This window comes from Varroa jacobsoni, unplaced genomic scaffold (assembly GCF_002532875.2).
Source record: "Varroa jacobsoni isolate VJ856 unplaced genomic scaffold, vjacob_1.0 contig01854, whole genome shotgun sequence".
NCBI classification, from domain to species: domain Eukaryota; kingdom Metazoa; phylum Arthropoda; class Arachnida; order Mesostigmata; family Varroidae; genus Varroa; species Varroa jacobsoni.
The window spans coordinates 16,258-39,816 of NW_019214709.1; the positions used below are offsets into that span (position 1 = coordinate 16,258).

A 23,559-nucleotide genomic window follows, 5' to 3' on the forward strand; every position below is an offset into this window, starting at 1 on the left:
GTAGCGATTACTTATATTTACTCAATATACCGCTCGATGTATCATCGGTATACCTTCAGGAGGTCATCAATCGGCAGAACTATATGTGGGCAGTACATGTGACGTACAAAAGTGGGTTCACGATGAAGTACACGACCGAACGGCCCGTCGAAGGCGACCTAGCGAGGATTGACTTTTTCGAAAGTTCACTCTTAAATGAACGTGCGATAGACGAATACTTCAAACATGTACGTGCTTCGCGGTTGTGGACCCACCATGGTCATATATGAGGCATAACGGGACAGCGAGAGATTCTTCGTCCCCTGGCTAGCCACTTAGCTAAGCTTCCCCTTATGAGAAGAAGAGCTGCTGATTATTTTTTCAAGTTAAGGGACACTGAAGTACGGGAAGCGTGCACCGACAACGAAGATAAAAGGGTAGATGGCCAAAGAAATTTAGTTCAAAAATCGTTTATGCCTCATGCATGAAGGGACTTGATAACCGCAGAGCGGTTAGTAGTCACAGCCGTAGCTGCGCTAACGGGAGAAAATTAGGCTGCCATGCCTAGACGAAAGTTATAAACGCCCGTTAAAGCGACAGACAGAGAACTCAAGCGCACGACCAGGACAAGCGCTACTGCTTGAAATAGTCTGGATACGCTGACTACTGACAAATTTCTGTGCATTGTATGACTCAACCACAGGTTGTATTGAGTTTTACATTTTGCACAGACGTCACGCATTGCTTCAAGTGGTTACAGTGAATACACAGCCGTCGGGGACGTTTGAACTTTCTAATCAAACGCACACTAACTGTATTCCGTATTTATATCGTTGAGTTAGATTGCTTTGTAAAATAACCTTCGGACGTTGTTTAGCAAAAATCCAAACATTCAGCCATATTTGGATCAGCATATCGAAGTTTAGCATCTTTTACTTTTTAAACTGATTGTGCCAACTTCAATATATCACATATTCCACTCCATCTAAATTTTCTCATGAACGTTCAAAGAAGACCTTGTTTTGCAGAAGTTGTCTGTCGATACACACCGACGAACAGACACTCAGTGATCGGTTATTTTATCTCATCGAAGTTATACTTCGAAGTTAACTGCTCATAGTAGGAGATTCAATAGAAGCTGCTGTAATTATCACAGTCGTCCTTAACGCACAAGTGCAACTCGTTACGTTACGTAATACGTTATTAAACCAATGTAGAAGTTAATTTTGTGCAGTTCTATTTGGTTTTTCACTGATTCATATCCTCAACTTGTACCAGTTTTGTTATTGAAACCTATAACCGAAATGGTTAGATTTACAGTTCATAGCGCGATGAACAGTACAAATACGTTGGTTACCCCGTATTATTCTGGATAAATTGCAATCGCTTAGAATCCTTTTTAATGGGATGCCACTGAAATTGTCCGTACCGGTACAACAGTGAATTTATCTCCAGGAAAAGCCATCATCGAGGAGAAGCAGTACACAATTCCGCAGCTTAAATCTGTTTTTTACTTGCTATTTGCAAAGCTCAGGATCATTGAGGACCCTATAGAGACAGTAGCAAGTTTTGTGTTGTTCTCTTCCGGCTGTTGGAGCCAGATTCGTACATACTAATAATACTGTTTCTAGTACCTTGAATTATCCGAAATGTAAATTTCATTTCGTTGGTCGGCCTGTGTTGCCTCACGCCTGTCAATCTGCTGGAAAGCTTCCTAACAACCCCGCAGACTCACTTATACTCCCTCCGGTTTCCTTCTGTTTGTTCGTTCTTTTGTTTCCTCATACAAACAGCCAGCACAACAAGCTGCCGTATTAAACCTTACTTTTCCCTTAAAATAGAGATTCTAAAGCCCAAAAATAACTGAATGTTTACTACTAGAATAATTGAATAGTTTTTCAGTATCATTTTAACCCGACATGTCGACATGGTAAATTTTAGTGCGCGAAGTTCAAAATTCCCATAGCATGCTATGTTACGGTTAACGGTCGCAATTTACACAACCATACTTTTGATTTAAGACGTTTATGGCTAGAACCGTCTGGCAAATCTGAAACAGACTGACAGAGCCACGCGAAATGCTAGATACATAGTGCCGTTACTCTCGATTGGCTAGGGGAAATGGTCCTTTACATTTACAACATTTCACACAACAAAACTCTACAGGAGTCGGAATGTATGCTTCATGCAGGATTTGTGTGATCCGTGATACTATTTCTAACAAATAGGCTGAACTCAAGGGAATCAAATACTCACATACATAAAAACGTGTGTCTCGCCTTGGAGGAAGGCAAATGATGGTCAATTGGAGACCTTAGAATGCTATTTTCTACGCTATCTATAGATACGCGCTATCAACGTTGGAGCGTTAAGGTGAAGTATCGAATATAGCATGATTAGGGTTGATAAGGATACCGGAAAGAACTAAAGACAACCGGGTAGTGACCGTCAGTTCCTTAACTAGGCAGCTCTCCATCATATCTTTGTAACTGGTGCCTCTATCGTAACCTAACCTCCTTTTATTCGATATATGATACCTGCCATTCTACGATGTGGCTACGTCTATCGACTTGTCATTAAATGATATCTAATTCGGAGATATATATATATATATATATACCCTGAATTAAGTGCGATAAGCGACTGTCAGCTATCCCTGGTTTCGCCTTCGCCTGGCCGCCTTGTTTCGCCGACACCTGATAGTAGAACGAAAAAAAAAATAACAGGTTTGTGTAGAGAGACTGTGCAGAATAAAAGATTACTATATTTATCATCGTTTCTATTGTTTAGGTATTTATTGGAAGACTAGGTGTTTAGGTCTGACTCGGAATTAAGCCACCTTCGTACCCTTTAGATAAGTACGCAAAAACCGTACTATTACGGTAGCGGAATCCAGATCTGGCTCAGTTGAAGTCATCACGTCTGTGATTTAAACAATGAACGCGCTTGCATTTCACAGTATGTTTTTCTTTAAAAAAAATACAATATATTGATTATATATGACAGCAGAAAGAAGTAATTATTTACCATAGATTAGAATCAGTCTTTAAATTTAAGACAGCGAAGCCTATTAAATTGATATAATTGATTGTACTTGAACAGTATTTTGTACGGTTATGATCTAATAATATTATAGAATAGAGGTAGTAATAATATAATCGTACTTCGGGTAAGTTCGGTGTATACGGACGATCAAAATACAGGGTAGGCTACTGTATAGATGCAAGTTAGCGTTCTCAAGTCGCCACAAAGGTCCTGGGCCTACAAACACATTTAATGCACTTGAGCTACTTTCATCTAAATCATTGTAATAAGGCAAACTCATCAATATTCATGTATGCTGCCCCCCAAATCCAGTCCCCATACGAAAATGGATCATAGTTAAATTGACTAATCACTGATAAATCACCACCCTCACTGTACTGCTATAATGCATGCCCAGTAGTATTGTTACATACTATATAACACAATCGACTATCTCTGGGTGGCGGGCTCGTCACGTAAAGGTAACAGAACGGTTAACATTTTTATGCTCATGTGAGCATAGGTGGGAGCATAGGTCATAGGTGAGCACAGGTCCTAAGGCCCTAGGTAACCAGTGTAATGCGTAAGTCACCCGACTTCCAGTCTAAAAAGATACAAGACAATGCGGATCCGAGGGGAGGTCTCCAATGCAAGAGGTATAATTCTTGCTGCGGTTTGCTTTGAGCACAGTCGCGTAAATCACTCTGCCGTATCTCGCAGGCATGAACCACAGCGAGATTATGGTGGCTTAGTGCCGCTACTAACTCAGGAGTTGGCATGAAGTACGTCACCGTCATGCATTAAAGGTTGGTGCTCGGGTCGCAGACTCTGTGAGGTCCGTGGAAAGGTCAGGGAGCAGGTTCCGTGAATTTATATGGGCGTACACCTAGGGCCCTACAACGGTTGAGGATTTTATGGTGGTAAGAAGGGACATAAGTGGGATGAAAATTTCGCTCGTAGAGTACTGCTCAACAGTGGCATTGTAGTAAACGCGATCATTAGCACGTATTTAATTGTTATTTCTACAATGCTGTGGATGTAAGCACGTATGTTCTGGACCGCTATTTTTAAGAGCTATATTCTGTTCGCTCAGAAAATAGTAAAAGTCTTTCTGTCGCGACCGAAGCGTAAGTTAGCGACAACTCCTTAAGGCGCGGCTGAACGACAAATTTGTAGGCCGTAAATTCATGTTTCGTCTTCCTCTTGCGGAATTTTTTTGCCGTACAATTTCCGATCATAAACATTCGTTTGAGAAAGCTTCGTTATTCAGAATAGGGGGTTCAGCACGTAGACCCTAGAGCCGTGAAAGCATGTGATGGGTGCAAATAGCAGAGGGTGCATATACTTAACGGACAACCGAAAAAACCGAATAGTAGAGAGACTGATCGCTACCTCGCAAAAGTGATTTCTGTCAGTGATGCGTATGTGGGAGTACGCTGGTCAAGGCCTGTTGAGCTGTCTCAAGTGTTCCCCATACCAGCTTTTGTTGTATTCTTTGTGAATAGAGTCTAGATTAAGACAAGGGCTATGCGTAAACGACTGCAATCACCATAAAAATGGGGAAACGCGCCAGTAAACGCATAATGATTGGGTCAGCTTGAAGTATGAAGATGGGTCATCGCTGCAAGTAAATTGTGCTCTTCCTGAGAGTATTAATGTGTGCGCTTTTGGGAATGAAAGGCTTGAAGTTTTTAGGCTTTTCGGTAGAACACATTTCAATCACGGCTTGAATGGGTGGAACAAGATCAAATGATGGTTTCAAGGCCCATATTTTTCGAAACTTCAGAAAACAAATTCTCCCAAACAAACCATTGATGACTAGATTAAGCATAATAGAGCGAATCAAAAGTCCACACCTGTCAGGAAACATTCAGGAGACAGTCGTCGTTAGGTAAATACTAACATCCAGGCCATTAAATATGTAACGATCTATTTAGCTTCGAAGTCTCGAATTATACTACCGCTGGATAGCTCAGACAACCTAGCAGAAGCCCCAACGTAAGTAACCGTATAGTATTGAGTGTTATCTTGAGGAAGTAACAAAACAAGTTTAGTGTGCGATTTTTTAATGATATTGTATTGATAACACTGACCGTTGACGAATGGATAAACAAAAAAAAACTGACTGTACAAATTAGATTTTTGAAACGTTAGCATTTTTTCAATGAAGCTTTATTATTAGTAAGGAGTTTACTTTCTAACTAGTTAATATGCTCGCGTTAGTTATATCGCGTTATTATAATCATCTAAACATTTGTAAAGTATATATATATATTTTTTTTTTTTTAATGATGCCTATACTATCGAAGATATCAAAATACTTCAGCCATTTGCATTTTTAGTTCAAGGTGCACGAGGAGCGTGGCTCTCGGCATCTCCCGAACTTACATAAAATATCTTAATTACTTAAGCATGAGAAGTTCCCCCGCTCAGAGGTTGTTCATCTCTATCACTGCGCTGTGTTTAACTTGATACATCAGATAACGACTGGCCCCGTTACTGCTGCTTTATTTTCATGACAGTTTATCCATTTCGCTAATGTAGGGCAATGGAGCCTATGGGCAATGAACGCATATTTTATTTAGCACGCTGGCCTGCTAAATGGGCTATTTCATAGTGAAGAACTGTTTTCATTTTCGAATAAATGGTAGACGCCCATGGGTCAACTTGTATGGCTAAACTAATGGCCCCAAATCTCCCCGCATGTACCGCATGCAGCGTCATATTCCTCATAACATGCTTTAGAACTCACTAACTTTGTAGTGATATAGCAAGTCAGGCTTTACTACTATAGCGTTGCCTTTGAAATTGTCAAATGGTTCAACAGTAGAATACGTTTTTCCGTATATAAAATACATACAATAGGGTGGATCTGCTAAATCGATCTATATAACATACGGATCATATATTTATTCTTTGATATTCTTCAAATGAAGAGCGGGGAATTGGTTTGTTAATGGGATGGGTTACAAGTAGTTACAGAAGGCAAATACAATAGCTGACGCACTCAATCTCGCGCCGTTACTTCTGTAGATCGGTGTATAGTCGGTTCCTGAATCGCTATCGGAAGAGTTTACAGTACGTAACGATTACGCGACGGCGAACGTAAGCCGATTTGTCTTTTTATAAATAAGCTAACCAAATAGTCAATTTTGAAAGAATTGGGCTTTCTGAACTCATAGCCTGACAGCTTCCTTTCAAGGATTTCTTATACGACTGTAACTCTTATCCATACATTGCTGCTTGGGTGCGTCTCTATCTAGTCACAGCTGCCATATAATAACCGGTCTCAGTTCTAATCAATAGGAAGAAAACATTTTCTATTTATAGTGTATGCTCTAAAATGTTAACCGAAATATTAGTCGTCAACGCAGGGCATTGGTTTCCTGTCTGTCGTACATGTAATATTCCATAATTTCGAATATCGACTCCATCCATCCTATGAACCAATTGACCTACCTTGTTTACGTCAGTTGTTTGATATCGTATTTGCTATAATTTGACGTTAGTCTGGAGATTACAGAGAAATTGACGCATGTAAAAGCGGACTCACAAGTAATCGACCTATAAAATCTAGACTTTAAAAACACTCTGGCCTACCTCCCCCAAAACGTGGATCAATCGAAAACATTGAACTGTTCAAATTTTTTCCCATCCTGCTGGACGTGTGCCATGTTGTTCATAAAAGCAGAGAACGACAGTGAATTTGTAGCTGGATACTGCATCGTACGTACTAGACACATGTAAGGCTTGAGAAAGTCTCGTACATGAGAACGTACCATATTTATCTAGACTAATCACCATACGCCTAAACACTTACTACCTAACATTTAATTAAAAGTAGTACCGTATACAACAGTAACCAGTCAGAGAATCGACAACCTTATGAATCCTCCGTGATTTATGTCCCACGTACGTGTTCGTAGTTGTTGCTACTACGTTTACTTATATGGTATTCATCCAGAAAAAAACCTCTCTATTTTCTCAGATAATTCCCAGTATGCTAATGGGGCTTTTTGGCTACATATCTTATGCCATCGGCTGCACGATGCCACACCCCTTAAACGTAAAGCAAGTTAGAAGAGCAAAAAAAATGCATGGAAAGAGCGAAACATTAAGTCGAATAGCAGTTTACTGGCTAAACGAATTCCCTCTCTATTGGCCTCGATTTCACAAATCTGTAAACCGTGCTGAGTATACTGTAATAACCTGTAACTCGTGGGCGACCCACCAATGGCCATAAGCTTAAGACGGACTGAGAAAGGCGAGCTACTTGGTTGGGTGCCGTCCCGTTTCAGCTAGCTCCATTTATGTACGCATGGCCGCTTCCCCACTGAGGTAAATCTATCGGGCTTGTTGCATCAACAGCTACTTGTCATCGTGACCGAACGTGGGCAAGTAAACTGCAAAGTAGGATACCAACGCGGACTTCTAGTCAAAGAAAGTACAGTGGCGCAGGCCTGAATGCTCAGGCCATGAACCTCTAGCGGGACCAACTGCTACCTGAGGCAGCGGCGACAAGTGATAGCAACAGTAAGTTGAACCCCCAATTGACTTTCATCAACATCGGATGTTATCTCTCTTGCAGAAGAAAGAACCATGTTCATATTGACCGCTTTTTAATAATGACGCTATTGTTCGTTGAGTGTTCTTTTTTTACCTAACCGTAACGCGATTGCTGCTATTGCAAATCTACCGAGCAAATCTGGACATTTCTAGCGTCTGTCCAATATGATATACTAAGCTTTACGTAGCTAAAACAAATGTTGCTTTGTGTTTTCATAGGCCCACGAGGGTGTTTGTCGGAAACGTCGCAAAAATCTGGTTCAGATGAACTCACGACTAGACCTGACGTTGATGTTCTTTCTTCGAATTGTAGGAACTCCTGACAAACTGAATCCTATTGGCGTTTGTATAAATATAATTGTGGGAGGACAAAATTTAGCATTCTTTGACCTCGGTAATCCAGTTGACGAACCAAGCCGTGCTCTGTGTTAAGGACTAGTTAGGTTCAATATAAAAGGAAACCTAGAACCAGACAAGATGAAGGAATCATCGACTAAAGGTCAAACCTTGCGGTCTTGTTGTCATGTGAGCTATTTATAGGTTTTTTAATTTTTCTTGTAATATCTGCCTCATTAAATCGCTTTCGGGCGAAATACTGCACGAACATATTCAAAGACCACGAAAGCTTCTTACATTTAAGTAAATCTACCGCGCTAATTACTAATAACCTGGCGTCAATGTAGCTATTACGCCATGCTGTGAACTTATACCTGCGAAGATACACTCAGAGATAACTTCGGATTCTAAATTTAGCCTTTATAGAGCTGCTGTCTGCATAGCATTGCCCCAGTAAAGCTTTTATTAAAATCTGACATACTTATATTTGCTTAAAATGGACATGCTGCGATCCTGCCTTGATTCTACTTTTGTTCTTTGACGCAGACTGCGTATATAAACCCTATGCAATTTTATGCTGGTAGAACGCCACGACAGGCAAATCGAAGTCGTCATACTTCATTTCCTCATGTTCGCCGACTACACGATGAAGACGCTCACAATTGCTGCCACATTCAAATACTTGGCCTGGTAATATCCCCGTCGCGTGCAAATACTACAGTTATGGTTACTAACTACAGTTACTAGGTTATGCACCCGCTCGGGCATTAGTGCAGAACGGAGTCGTATGCACGTTAAACGAAAGACAGTTGACAAAAAACTCAAAGCCTATGAACGCTACTGCAGACAATTATGCGTTTAAACACATTGTTGCGAAAAGAGATGATCTTATTAACCTAAGCGCACCTCGTAAGTTCTACATGACAGGATCGTGAGCAATTACAACGGAAATAAAGCTAACTGAACCTTCGGCCCACTATCGGCAATACGAGCAACACAACAACGCCGATCGCGAATACCACCGCGGAAATACTGTGTGGCTGATTTTGTTTCTGGGATAGCGCGGCGAGTAACGTGTTCGGCTACGTTTAAGGACATTGAAGGACATAGTGGTCTAGAGTCAAATCCGGGCTGAAACACCCTGCGTTTCGTGTCGAGAGAAGAACGCCTGAAGTAATGCCGAACAGCATAAATATTGGACGGGAAATATCTTAGTTTTTCTAGAACATCGGTGTTCTAATCATTGACTAGATTTCTAGTATTCCAATCAGATAATGTTGATTAGGTTCCAACACTCTGCAGTGTTCTTTCGTGATTTCTCTTATCTAAGTAGCGCAATTCCCGTTTTATACGCGACAAAGATGTCTATTTTAATAAACATGGTGCTACGCAGGCAACTAAATCAATAGCTGGTGAAACCGCCAGGTGTCAGGATGTAAAATTCGTTGTTGAGTGAATAAAGTGAGTCAGGAGTCTGTCTTGCCGTTCCTTGCGCTTCTTGCATACTTCTTAGATAACCAATTGTTCTCGTAATGTCTTTTCGTTTTCTCTATTTACTTTTCGCCCATCATGTACGGCATCTACCTCGACGTGTACCGCCAATAATGTCTGCTTAATTAAACTTTCCTTCACTCCCGTTTCCTTAAACACCCACTTTGGTTACCGACGCCCTCATCTAACCAAACTGACTAGGTCATGACGTTTTAAAACGAATATTCATTAATGTACGCTAAATTACTCAAAAAGATGCTTGTGACTTTGATCTGCAGCACTGACACGGTAATGATAGTAGAAACATGGCTAGGAAATAGTAGTTTCACAGGAAGTTGACCTTGTAATAATCGGTATATGATTTTCATAAAAATCGTGCTTGCGGCGGTGCTGGCGTGTATATTTAAGCTGTGAAGTGAAGTTGTGAAGTAAAAGTTGAGACTAATACAAACGCTACCGCATCTGACATGCCTTAGGTAAAATTTTATCAGATTTATGTATTTTTGTGAGACTCGTGCCGCCCTCCGTACTCAGGACAAAGAAACATACCGATGGTGTGTGAGTCTCCCTTCCCTCTTATATAATATTAATAGGGTTATTCGTTTCTAAAAAAAAAGATAATTTCCCCGATCAAATGTTCATTCAAAAGAAATAAGCCGATTGAATTCCAAAGGCCCTTCGTAAATTCGGTAATGGCCTATGCCAGCTATTATAGTTTATGCCGTGATGTGGCACTTTTATTATGGTCTAGCAGACGCGCTTGGTGAACTGGGGGAACACCACTTTTGAGTATTCCTGCGCAAATCTGTTAGTTTATGACTAACATTGAAAGGAACAGAAATAGCAAAAAGACGCGTAGCTGCAGGGTAATATTTATGAGTAACATAACTGTTTCTACTTTATGATGTTCTTTGTGTTTTGTTGCCGCTAGTCTTTGGGCTGGCTCCTTTGATTACCACAGCGCACGTGCTTTATACCTTTCATCTCGTTTACATCGTATAGCTATTAAATTTAGACCAAAATGGTAAAAATACTTCTGTATTTACTGTAAGAATTCGTACCCATTCAAAGCTCGATGGACGATTTGGTCAGCTAGGTTTGATGCAGCGGGCTGAAGTCGGGCTAATTATCAATGGTCAGCAGAAGCAGCGGCAGCAGGAAGCCTCCTGCTTGCTTCTAGACCGTCTTGATTGGTCAGCCAGGCCCACCGAAAGTAAAAGGAACAGGACGATAACGTTGGCCAGTGTGTCAGCCAGCCTCTAGCCGTTAACCATCCACCACCGTCAGGGCTGCTCTTGATCATCGCGAGGTACACAAAGCACCCATTCCGCTAGTCGCGAATGCTTGGCGGCAAACAACGGCTTCAGCATTGCCACCTCGTACTACTGCGGCTACTATTGTCACTAAAGCTATCTACAAGCTAACGAGATGTGACCTGCCGCCTGTGCCGCGTTGCTGGTCGTCAAAGAATAACAACCGCGACGACGACAAACGCCGCAGTAACAAAGACCGGTTTAAGCAACGTCAACGACAGCAACAGCTCCGCAACACTGGACTGAATAACTGGCTTCTGTTGTCCGATAGAAAAGTACAAAAGACCAATAAAGACGAAAATGCGTGCCTGAACTAGAAAGGAACGAATTGGAAGGGGCGAGGGGAGAGCGAGGAGGAAAAGGAGAGAAGTTCCGTCCATATGGTATTAATACTCATTTTGGCGCTTCGTGGACACTCGTCTGCTTTTGTTTGCGAGGCAGTAAAACCGATAGCAAGACGTCCGAAGACCGGCAGCCTATCGGTTAACCACGACCGAAAACTATGTAACGAAAGCCACATTGATGTAGGAATAGGAAAATATCTTGTGCAGGGCTGTAGCATTGCTGGTGTTAATTAGATAGAAATCGCATTTTGTGATTCTTTTGCTTGAACCTCTTTATGACTATGTAACGTTTATGCTCGTTTGCGCTGTGTCCTCCTATCATTGCCTCTAACTGAGTTTGCAGATCTTGCTTGTTGTAAGCATTGTTGTATACAAAATAAGATCTTACGCGAAAAGGGGCCAACCGCACGAAGAAATGGAAACTCTAATAAGCCCTTAACGAATTTCAATACGCACCAAGCCTTTTAGTGAGTAGGGACAGTTCAATAGTAACATATCGCTGAAACAATTGGTTTAGAATTAATTCTCTTAGTTCTTAACATATTCTGGGACCTATCTAAAAATCATATTTTATTAAATCGGTTGCACACCTAGTAATTGTTATCTGGGCTTCTTTTCTTTATTCGCGTTCTATAATACGTCCAAAAATAAGGTATTCGTAGTCAGACCGGCTGTATCTGACTTGCGCGGCCATTGTACCCTTGTCGCAGATACCGTGACGGTTTCGCTGCTCTGTCATGGCTTGACATTGTTAATGTAGTGATCCGTGCAGGATACGTATGACTAAGTGGGACAGAAATCTAGGCCGTCTTGACGTTCATATGCGGTCCTAGGCGCGCACTCCCTTCCCATGAATCGTGCTGTTGGTGGATAAACGAATACAGCATTGTCCGTCGTCCATTATAGTGGTAAATCTTTGCCTTCATATTTCTCTCTTATAAAACCTCTTACTTATCCAGGTATATTTATTTCTGTTGTTTTCTAGCTAGCTAGTAGAGATGCCGCAAGCATTTTCGTTTAGAAGCGATGGGACAAGCGTTAGCATGCCGCTGTCGTAATGGCAATACGGGGCAGGAGAGTTCCCATGGAGAAGGCATTAATTCCGCTCCTGCTGCTACTATTATATGACGTTTGAATGAGGACTACTGCTGTCTTCTGTGCAAAGCGTATCTCCTCAGTGTTTTTTCTTTATGTCGTATATGTATATACGTATATATGTATATGTGCATCATACTAGGTTACTTGCTGTGTGGGATTGGTTCTTTCTGTCTAAGTTGCCGTTTCCTCATAAGATAAAAAGGAATCAGAAGGATACGATAATCTACGGGGCCGACGGGGGGCTGCAAGTACCGCAGCCGGCACTCATTCCATGACTTTATGTTTCCTAAGTACAAGCACGGACGTATTTTATACTGCTTTGCTTTCGTCATACGCGTATTCAAAGGCACAAATGAAGAGATGCGCAAACACATATCCCCCGTTCCTGTTCGTCTATTTCTATTTGTTGTTCACTATTTCGCTGTCACTTTTCTCTTCTCGCTGTATTTGGTTCTAGAAAGAACCGAGCTTTATCAAACAACCCTAGGGTACTCCCAGTTTTCCTGTCACTCCATCACTCACCGTAGTACGACTGAACTTTCCTTGCCGGGTGGCCTGTATCTGAGAAGTCAATCTGTAACGAAAGCTGCTAAACGACGTCAGGCACGTGAACGCCGGAGGTCTCTTGATTGGGGCGTGAACTCCTTGCTGCTGAATAGCAAGATCGAGCGAGCGGAGATTGTCGCTAGCGTCACCAGTCAACAAAGTAAAGGACCCAAAAGATTGAGCTAACGCACATCATTGAAAGAACGACGCCGGCCAGCAAGGCTGGGTAGAAAAGAAAAAACAAGCTGAAGAAATACTACATTACTGATTTATTCTTTCTTTTGGTACTGCATTGAGAGCCACGTATCGATGTTGTAAGTAGTTGTGTGTTTACTGTTAGTAGCAACGTCGACTAGCAAACTCGATCTGGTAAAAGAGGCCGAAATCCGGATGTCTACGTCTTCGCGTTACAGCTTCGTGAAGCTAAGAATACGTGTACTCTGCAGCACACGATGCGCCGCCCAATTTATATATAATCCAAGAGCGGGTCCTGTATTAACAGCAGAAGCAGTTAGGAGTGTCTCGTAGCGCGAGGGCAAATCCAGAAAGGGCAAGCAAGAAAGAGTTATCAAAGAAAAAGGACGAAACGAGAAAAAAAGGAGCGAGTCAAAGTCGAGCAACGTAAAACTCGTCGCCAGAGCATTGAACTGAAACAGGACAAAAACCAAAGCAGATCTAGGAGGAGGGGGGGTCAAGTAGGGGGCCCGGCAGACCCTTGAGTCGTTGATTGCGTGCGTTTTCAGTGACTATTTCAATTCGAAGTTATTCCTCTGAGGCGTGCTTCTAAGTCTCGGCCCGGAGCTCAGGACAGAGCAAAAACCTTTAAAGCTCTCTTCTTTTCTTGTTCCTCCATGTCTTCGCCTTTGCGGAACGCCCGCAACATCATCAACATTGGAATAAGGCTCTTGCGCGTCTCGTTCGTTTCTGTTACAGTCGTTCGGTCGGCGGCCGATTCCCTCGCATCCATTTTCCAGTCAACCAGTTTCTCTTGTCATTTACTTGGATGGATGTTAGTGTTGCTGTCGCTGCCGCTGCTTCTGATGTTATTGTTTGACATCCAAATCAACTTCTTGGCCTTCTTTTACCCAGTCAAAATCAGATCAGTGCCTCAACGAGTCGTTTCCCGTAGTTCGGATAGAGCCTCAATAATGAATCGATGACGACAACGAAGAGAAGACCAGAAGGACGTGTGTTAAAGGGATGTAATATAGCAAGAACCGCTTTTCGGTCATAAAATTTGACAGGATAGGGGGAGAGGAATATATGTAAAAGAGAATGGGACGTTTTCGCATGGGATGATTTTACCGTAACCTAGCGGAGTATTATACATAGGTTAAAGAGAAAATAAGATTAATGATATTGTCTGTGAGCCGACAGTTGCCATAATGAACACGTACGCCTATGAACAACCGTAAAAAAAACCCCGAAAAATTGGCGTCACATCGTTGACCTCATTTATATGTTAGCCTCTTTCTTCTCCTTCTGATGGCTGCCTATTGAATTCCCTCCAATAACGTTCTCGTGCATTGAATGAGCTGTCAATTTTGCAAAAAATAGCCAACAAAACCTAGCACAAATACTTATTTCCCAAAGCCGACGTGGGCTACCGAGCATTTGCCGTAAGTTTTCAAAAGGGACCAGTGCGCATCCAGCTTCAGTTAAATGCCCTGCCACAATAAAACATTGTAAGAGTGCCATAAACACAGAAAAAGAACTGAAAACTAAGGTTCGGTATTAATACTGAACATGAGTGATTTACTGATTTCATTATTAGCAACAATAATAAAACAAAATAGAAACGCATAGCGTTCCGACCGTGCACGAGGAACTAAGTTACCGTTGTTATCTGAAAGACTGAATTTTCTGCTAATAATCACTATACAGAATCAGAAACGGGGTGAGCCTGACGGTGAATTGGCTGCATTTCAAAAGATAGCAAGTCGATAGTATGAATATGGTGACATCATTTACAATTGGTCGCGCTCGGTTTCATTAAACTACGAAGATTTTTCTGCTTGTTTTTGTTTTGTCCTCAAGACTAACGATACCACTGCATCGCGATTGCTAAGCAAAATAGGAGCTGGGAACAGCCTTAGCGGACGTGGTACCCGTCCTTTTCTTCTTGTGCTGTTCTCGTCTTTACTACACCACAACAGCTGGTGGGCCCATTTGCCTCAGGGGCAAAACGAGCCTTCTTCAGGTTATTCTGAGACATTTGAATGGGCTGCTTCAACGAAACTGTGAAATATTATAGAAATATTTTTGTGATTTCTGGCCGATACAAATCGCCGCACTGAGGTCGGAACATATACTCTCCGTAACAGTTACGCTAATTTTACTAAGCTTTTCTTACGACAGCGAGCAACCTGACCAATCTATTGATTAAAAGTCACAATCGCATCGTTAATAGCAATCTCATATATTGATTATTTCGATAATGTCTTGTAAAAGTCCATACAAAAAACGACCTTGTACGGAGAAAAGCTCTGCTTCCTCTTCATATGTGCAACGGCTTACTTTAGAAATTATTTACCCATATATTTGATGATGCGAATCTTTATTAAGATCTATGCTACTGTTTCAAGTACTTTTATTCGCAGATAAATAATATGGCCATTGTAGGTCAATAATAGATCACTTTATACTGTGAATTATTATCGTTATTAAGCGAATTAGTCCTTTTTCTGTCATTTGTCATCGTAGGCTTTCGCCTTATAAAGACGATTGAGTTCTCTGTGCAATTAGCAGCATCTCATGGTATAGTCATCGTCAAACACGCTTAGCGCTATCCAGCGTCCCTAAATACAAGGTATGACTGTTTGCGTACGCGCAGTGCCGTCACTGGCAAGATCCCTCCGTGACTATCTGCTGAGAAAAATCAATATTTAGGTCTCACTTTCTCATTCTCCGGTCCCAGTTGGTTGCCCTCAGTAAAGTCCATACTGCACATTACGCATCCATACTTCCTTATTTCCCACGGCAATTGTTCCGCACAGAAACGTATGTTTCATATAGAAGCCTTCTCTCTGAAAGGCCAGATCACCGAACTGGCTTGCCGAGTCACACTGTAGTACGTCTTAGCAAAATGGCAGTTATTATTATGTTTATCAGAAGTCAAGCTCTACAGTATGGTAGGGCTGGAATAGCTTCCCAGCTGAAATGGTTGCGGCACTCTATGCGATGCTTCGAGTTAAGGAGAAGGTTAAATATAAACGATTGCATTCTTTGATCGCGTGCAGCTTGACGTCGCGTTGAAGGGCCCCGAGACAGGTTTTTTTTCCGTAGTGCCGTCTCAAGTGGTAGTTATTCGATACCAGGAATCCACTTGACTCTGTCGGGCGGCTTCCCGCGCCCGCGCCTGCGCCTTCGCGTCTCCTCTAACCCTAGCTTGCTTTCGTTGGAGGCTTACATAAATAGAAACCTCCAAACGAGACCTACAAATACAGGCACAGGAATTTTGATACGCATATCAATATATGCTCAATCATTGTAAAAACATAATAAAGGCAGAAAGCATACTTTTTATGCAACCCTGTGAGTCCTTTTAAATTAATAGATTTTCAACCAGTTAGCGTGTATTAATAACAGCATGTAAGAAGCACACTTTGTTAGGCATAAACGACAACGCAATAATTACTGCGCTTTTCAAAGTCAGATTTTTTGCTGTTATTAGTGTATAATCAAACATAATGGCTGAGGTGATTCATCGTACGGCTATGCTCCATGAGTTTGCGTAACCTCTCTCAGCATTTTCTAGGCCGTAGAAAGCCCGCATGCCATCGTCTTACCCAATTTGAATCTTCAATCAACGCTTTAATATGTTCGACACTAGTTCCGCCTGGAACTGAGCCTCAGCCGAAGATAAAATAGATTTTGTCACGCAAAGCCTGCCTACACGAAAGGCGTTATTCCCAGCTGAATAAATACAGAAGCTAAAAGTATTTTCTATGCGATTACCTCGGACCGCGTTACTTACAAGCTATGATATCCTAAGTACATTTATTCGTAGTAAATGTCTACCTTTGCTCTTAAAAAGTCCAAACACAATCAGCCAATACCAAAAGTATTCATACCCAGAGATCTTAGTCTCAGTAACAAAAATCTGTATGAGATCCATTTTACTATAGCATCTCTTTTACCTCACAACACGCGAAGTGTTCCCGAAAATGGTGTTCTCCCCCTACTGGTTAGACCTCGTTGTCTCTCCGATAAATGAAGTATATCAAGGAAGTGATAATTTTGTAGCCAGAACAGAACGCATGTTTTACGAATAGATTTTCGGAAAACTCCAATAAAATCCAATTATAATGGTGAAATTTTCAATTTATTTCAATTTAGGCTGCGATGCTAAAGTCAACTGGTGGGAATTGGCGAACCTGTATTCTTTTGTACAATAATTAAATTTCAATTAGATAATTCTAACATTCATTGTGGGTTAGCTTTCCTCTTTCTTCCATGCTACATGGTAATTTTCTACATATTTGCATTGTTTTCCATTGAATAGAACAGCCTGCGACATCGCCTATAGCGCAACTTAACTTTAAGACAATAATTCCGTCTCATAAGACAGCCCTTGCTTCGCCTTTCTATTATTGCGTACCTATCTGCCTAAGTTGCACAGAAACTACAGAGAGGTATAAGTGGTAGTAGCGCTGCTCGGACGTTGGGTACGGTCAGCCCTTGTATCCCCACGTTATGCCATCCGTTTACTTTGCCATACACCGTTAAATGGATAGGGAACAGCGCTCCCGTACCTCTAAGCAGACAGACAGTCAACCTGCTGCTTCTGCTGTTGACGTAATGAGCTCTGCCTGTTCTTTCGTCGTATAGCAGCCAGCGGTTGGTTGACAAAAGCACATCCCAGTCGGTCCAATAAATCTCACCTATTTACAGACGCCGCCCCGTTATTTTCTCGATTGCACTCAGTTCCTCAACTTCTTTCTAGCGCAAACGGCAGGGGCTGCTGCTGCTTTCCATGTACCCTGACAGCAGCAGTCGAAAAAGAAGAAGCAGTGGGCGAACCAACTGCAGCGGGACGGCGGGGGCTGCGACGACGGAACAGCCTGCTCTCAAGCCCCGTCCGTTTTACCCATCGGTCTGTGCACCCTCGGTCGTAGAAGTGCTCTTATGGTACGTCGTTTCGGCGAAGAAGCACTTAATGACGCTCCTGGGGCCATAATGCGTACTTTATCTTCATATATATATAGGCAAGAACAACGAAACAGAAGGAGGAAACAGAAGACAAAAGAAAGAAAGAAGCCAAACAGAAATTTGTCGCAGCAATGAATAGAAACGATATATATAGAAATGTCTTCTATAATCATTCTACGGATTAACAGAAATGAACAATACAAGTAATGGTACAATCTCTAATTACAGGTATAAATGAACGTCTTTGAGTATCGATTAGTTATTGAAGATGCTTTTCTATCTTTGTGCTCATTGCCCACAAGAGTTTGGATACAATCTAGCGCAGCTACGGACGTACCCATTAAAAGTATCAATGTGGAGATACCCTATAACATATCTCCACCTTACCAAACGACATGCCTTATAACGATGTCAACTATAATTAATATATAATTTCCTTGAAAGTTCGGCAGGGGGTCAAATACCGAATTGCGATATTGAGCCACTCGATCTGTCTCGTATAGTACGAATGGTAAAACTCGCTTTAGAATCAAGATGACTGACCTTCTTAAAGTAACCCTGTGTTGTGCCTTGACGAGTCTTGAGCCTAAACAATGGCAATAGACAACACCTACTAGTTGCTAGCGATAACAAATCGTCACGAGAAGATTCGGTACTGAGCCCTCGTAAGAAAAGCCGGGAGACGCGGGTTCAAGCCCAGTTGTAATGAATTTCGAAATAAACAAATTGGGAACTGTTGATTTAATGTAATAAATGATTTTTTACGCATAAGCAACAATTCTTTATTTGCCTTCACTTTGTTACAAGCTTCAACGATTGCCTACAAACAAATTCGCGTTTTATAAACGCTATATCAGGATACGCCTAAGATTGTCGATAGTGGACTGAGACCTTCATAGATTCTCCGTTACATGCGTTCAGCAGACGCGTGCGAAACCAGTGCACGCGGCAGATAGCTATTAATACTAGGTCAACACCGTTATTATAACTGATACTGCTCTAATTCTGGTTGTCGGCAAGTTGGGTATCGGCGGGCCTGGCAGCCACCCAAACCAGTTAACCGTAGTTGGGCCATTTTCTATTGTCTGGCGCTTGTTTCGACCATATTGTGACCGAATAAGGCCCGACAAGCCAAAGGGCAGAGAACCATGGCGTCTCCCGCATCGAGAGGTCTGCTTGAAAAAGTTTTTGAGTGGCAAGTTGGTTAGATGGTAGTAACGAGAAAGAAGGCCACCGGCGGGCGGTAGCAAGCAGTCGAACGCTGACCACCGGCTGAGTGCGGGCCAACGGAGCCAGCGATTTGACGGACCCAACTCGGTGGGGGTACAGACGCATCGGCGGATCGAATGGGAAGCAGAGAAAAGGGAGACAAAAAAAACTCTAGTGGTTTCTCGTCTTCAGCAAGATTTGAGTAGGTGATCCTGGTATTAAGGTACACAGTACTCGACACCTGGCGCAGAAGGTAGGGCCTGGCGAGCCATGCCAGATGAGTCGGCCATCGCGCCGTTGATCATCGCCATAGGGCCTTTACAAGCGCCTTGCTGACATATGACACATCGCTTTGCGACAATATTGCGTCATTATAACGCCACAACAATGCAGACGTCCGATAAGCAAGGGGCAATAAAATCTGAATAAAAAGACATATTAAAAGCTTAGGTAAACTGCTCTGCCGGCCTAGGGAGGGAAGGCCGGACGCTCATCTTAGAGTCTTGATTGTTGGGTATCGATGTCCGGCGCTTTGTGGGGGCTTCTGTCACGCACGAAATGAACGCCTTCTAAATACAACACAAACGTTTGTTTTGATATCGTAAAAGTACAACCATATTTATAGCATTACACAACAGGTCTAGCTAGCGGCTATGCATTAAAATGTTACGCAATTTCCAAAGGTCGCCAATGAATCTGTCACTATTATTATCACGGACGTAGGCACCAGTTGACTTAAGTTCTTACTCGGAATCCCTAGCTATGTTATAAGGGGCATGGAAATAAGAAAGGTCCCATGAGAGAGGATGCAGGCGTCATGAACGAAATTGCAGAGCGGATCCATCTTTCATATAACAATGGGAGAAAGGTTTACAGAAGAAGAAGGATAATTCTATTACGAGTGCGATATTGTGAAAGTGTCAATTACTCTAAAAACGAGTGAATTAGCGAAACGTTGGAGTTTTAGCGTGACATATGTTATTTTTCCAGAAAGAGTATACTTGCGGTGCTATCGTTGAATACGATTGGTATCGCAGTCGCGTCTAGAGGTCAAGAGTATTGAGAACTATCATACATGAGATATTAGTCTACTAGTGGTAACAATTATTCGCTGTTTTCCGATAAATGAACGTAATCGTTTAAGTATTTATTTAAATCACGCTTCATGTCCCGTTTGCATATTGAAATCACGACATAATTCTACATATCTCAATGATGAGGAGTGATTTAATAATGAACCAACTCAGTGACACTATCTAGCTTTAGCTAACAGAATGATGGCAATGACAGCGCGCGGGAATAATTCGATCGTCGAAGGATCGCGCTAAACGGAAGGCCTGCCGGCTGTCACCTATACCAGCTCCCCTTAGACTACGGCTAAACTATGCGTCACCTTCTCCTAAACCACTCCAGAACAAGATACCGAACTATTGTAACATCTTGACGAATTTCGAACAGGCAAATCTGTCAAAGAGACAATAACCATTCGTATTTCGGCGTATTGACAATCCACGGTAACATCTCGACTGTACGGATGGCAACAGCTGCTATTGTCGCTTTGTGTACCCCCTATTTGCACATCCCTGCTGTCCATACCTCAAGAAACGACGATTTGTTAGCTGCCGCCATCCATTACGATATGTTCTACATTTAATCTAAAGAATGGCGAATTTAAAATTAGATAATGGCTGCGAGCTATCTGCCGACCGTTTTCGATGTGGTACACAAGTTAAATCGGAAACAGAGCTCCATTAGCTAGGCAGTAGTGCGCTTACATACACGAGAGCGGGGGGCATTAGCATTTTGCTCCTGGGCAAATTATTGCAATGATTAAGCACATAATCCAGTTATTCGAGCACTAGTGCTAGAGCAGAGTCAAGGGCGCCCATGATCTACATTACATGGTTTCGTCAAGTGGATCGCTATGCTGCCTACGTTAAATGAGACTAGTCTATAAAAAACATGCGAAATAATCGTCGTCCGGCTACGTCACAGGCAGATGATAAATCTAAATAAAGCATCTAGGAACATGAAAGCTGGCATCTGTATCGTTGAATCAGTCAGTCGGTCAATATATCCAGCTAGAGAAACGATATACCCTGTGTCGATGAGCAGCGGGTCGAAGGTTTGTTTGAGCTTGTTATTCATTCTATGCACGCGCGTCGAAAATTTTATTGCCATCATTAGCAATAAATAACCTACTGATTAGCACTCATGTGAAGTTGCCACGCAAAAATACAGTAGTTGAATCGCCGTTCTTCTGTTACTTCTTGCTTTACCCATCTGAAGGCGGTGGTGAAGATGATAAACTGAGGGACACCCACGAGTCATCAGGAGCGCGGCAGGACATTTCAGTTTTGTCAACGATGGAGGCGGCGTAGAGAATCAAAAGCGCTTGGCCATCGTGTACCAGTCGACTGTTACAATAAGGGCGACGGTTGGAAATAAATGGGTGTTCTCACGAGACAGGCCAGCCTTATCGTTGCCGCCTCGTCACGATAGAAGGGCTCGACGCGAATCTGGCTAAGGCATCAGAGCACGCAAGGAGCGACGCAGGGGGTATTCTTTGGAGCGGAAATGCTGTTTTTTAAGCGGCTCGATTTGGCTAGTCTGGTGGGGTGGGGTGGGGTGGCGTGGCTCTGGACGGCTTTTGACAACTACCGTTTGGTGTAAAATTCGTCTGCACAGTTCTCATAACCATCTATTGTGGGTAACGACAGTTTTTGCACAACGCCAGTACGCGATAACTATCGAGCCTAAAAGACGTCCAGTAGGCTTAACTGGCTTACACAAGTGGAACAAAAAACGTTTTGTAGAAGAAAAGGTGTTTCGACGATGGCAGCCTCAGAAGGGGATGAGGCGAAAATACGTCTGCGGAAGGGGTTGACATGACGTTAAATGAACAGAACTGTATTACATGTTTACACGCAATGCGATTTGCCACCTTCGATGATAAAACAGAGGAGTGGCTCTGTCTAGCTAATACAATAACAATAAGATTACCAAAAATGGTAGACAATTTAATCAGTTAAAGTAGTATCAGTATGTCTGTTGAAAATTGTATTGAATGTGTTGAAAATTGAAAAAATTCCAAGAACTGGACCTTTCCTTCGTGAGAAAGCTACGATGAGCTAGGAGAATATTTAGTACCGATATATAGCGTGCTATCCCCGTGACAGCTTAGCGGATAGCGTATCTGTATATATACGCTAATCTTACAGACGTGGTGCCTAGGTTCGAATCCGGGCGTCGACAGACAATACGCTTCGTGCCGGGGGGCCAGGCGTGTGTATGATGCAATGCCTAACAGCGATATCGGACGTAGCACTAGCAATATAGAAGTATATATAGATAGATATACAGGGTGCTAAGACCGGGCAGCGTCTATTGACAACTTTTACTATACAACTTAAAAAGTGTTAACATTTATTTTTGCTTTTTATGCTGCTCGATCAATTAATGAAACAGTTTACATTCTAATAAAGTACGCAGATTTTCCAATGTAAGTTGACCGGTTTTCCGTTCTTTGCACGCTGCTCATTATATTTCAATTACGCTTACTGCTAAGGTGAATGACATTGAACAAAAAACACTAAAATTTACAAGCATCTACATATCGCTAATATCGTCTTTAAAAAGTGCTGTTTACCTCTTCTTTCTTAGATATATATTCTTAATGTGTAGGATACTCTGTGAGATAGGTAAACAAAGCCTGACTACTAGTCCCTTCGTGTTCCTGTTGGCGGACCTAAGCGGGCTCTCACCGGGTGCCTGTGTCAGTGAATAACGATGAACCAGCTGAATCGGGCATCATCTCTTGCCGGCGAGGGGCTTCCTCGTTCGAGCTGCTTCGAAGTGCTTACGCCTGCTGAGGCCCTCCTTGAATCTCAATAAACTCAACAGCTCGTTAGCCCGACTAACGTTAAACGATTAAGCAACTCCAATTTTCTTCCTCCACGGATACACTACTCACGAGCCCACAAGCAAAGAAAATGTCAAACTGTTAATCAATTTCTAGTAGCAATTATCTAATAATTGGTAATATCCTCGTTAGCTTCAATATTGGCTACTCCTTCTGCTCAAGTAAATAACAAAGCATCGCCGTTGCTTAATTACTCTGAAGCATGCCAATACCGCATTAACAAAAGCACAGTGTCCCGTAAACTCCACGTTTATATTCTCCTCTGGAAAAGTCAAAATAGCTATTTTATATTTTTTGTTTATGTTTTTTTTTATGTTAACATTACCTTGATCCGAAATCGCATGTATGAAGATTTTGTGGAGATAGTCCGCATTGGCTCAGTGTCAGGGCGAGGAAGCGTTCCTTTCATCGGTCAGGATCATTAAATCCATCAGAAAAGTCAAAAGCGAAATATATTGAGTCTAGAATTCTTCGGCTAAACCGAGTGGCGCACATGATGGCTCTCAACTATTTCTGAGGATGTTCAGGGTGTTGACAGAATATCAATATGCAAGCACGTATCAATATGTACTAGTCGTAT

General features: G+C 42.2%; 1 long non-coding RNA gene across 1 annotated transcript; it reads left to right on the forward strand.

Annotated features, from left to right (window-relative positions):
- Nucleotides 1-7,198: 7,198 nt before the first annotated feature.
- Nucleotides 7,199-18,606, forward strand: LOC111272244 (uncharacterized). The gene is made up of 4 exons (XR_002687409.2): nt 7,199-7,536; nt 7,789-8,094; nt 17,643-17,827; nt 18,077-18,606. It is a non-coding gene; the product is annotated as an uncharacterized LOC111272244 (long non-coding RNA).
- The last annotated feature ends 4,953 nt before the right edge of the window (nt 18,607-23,559 follow it).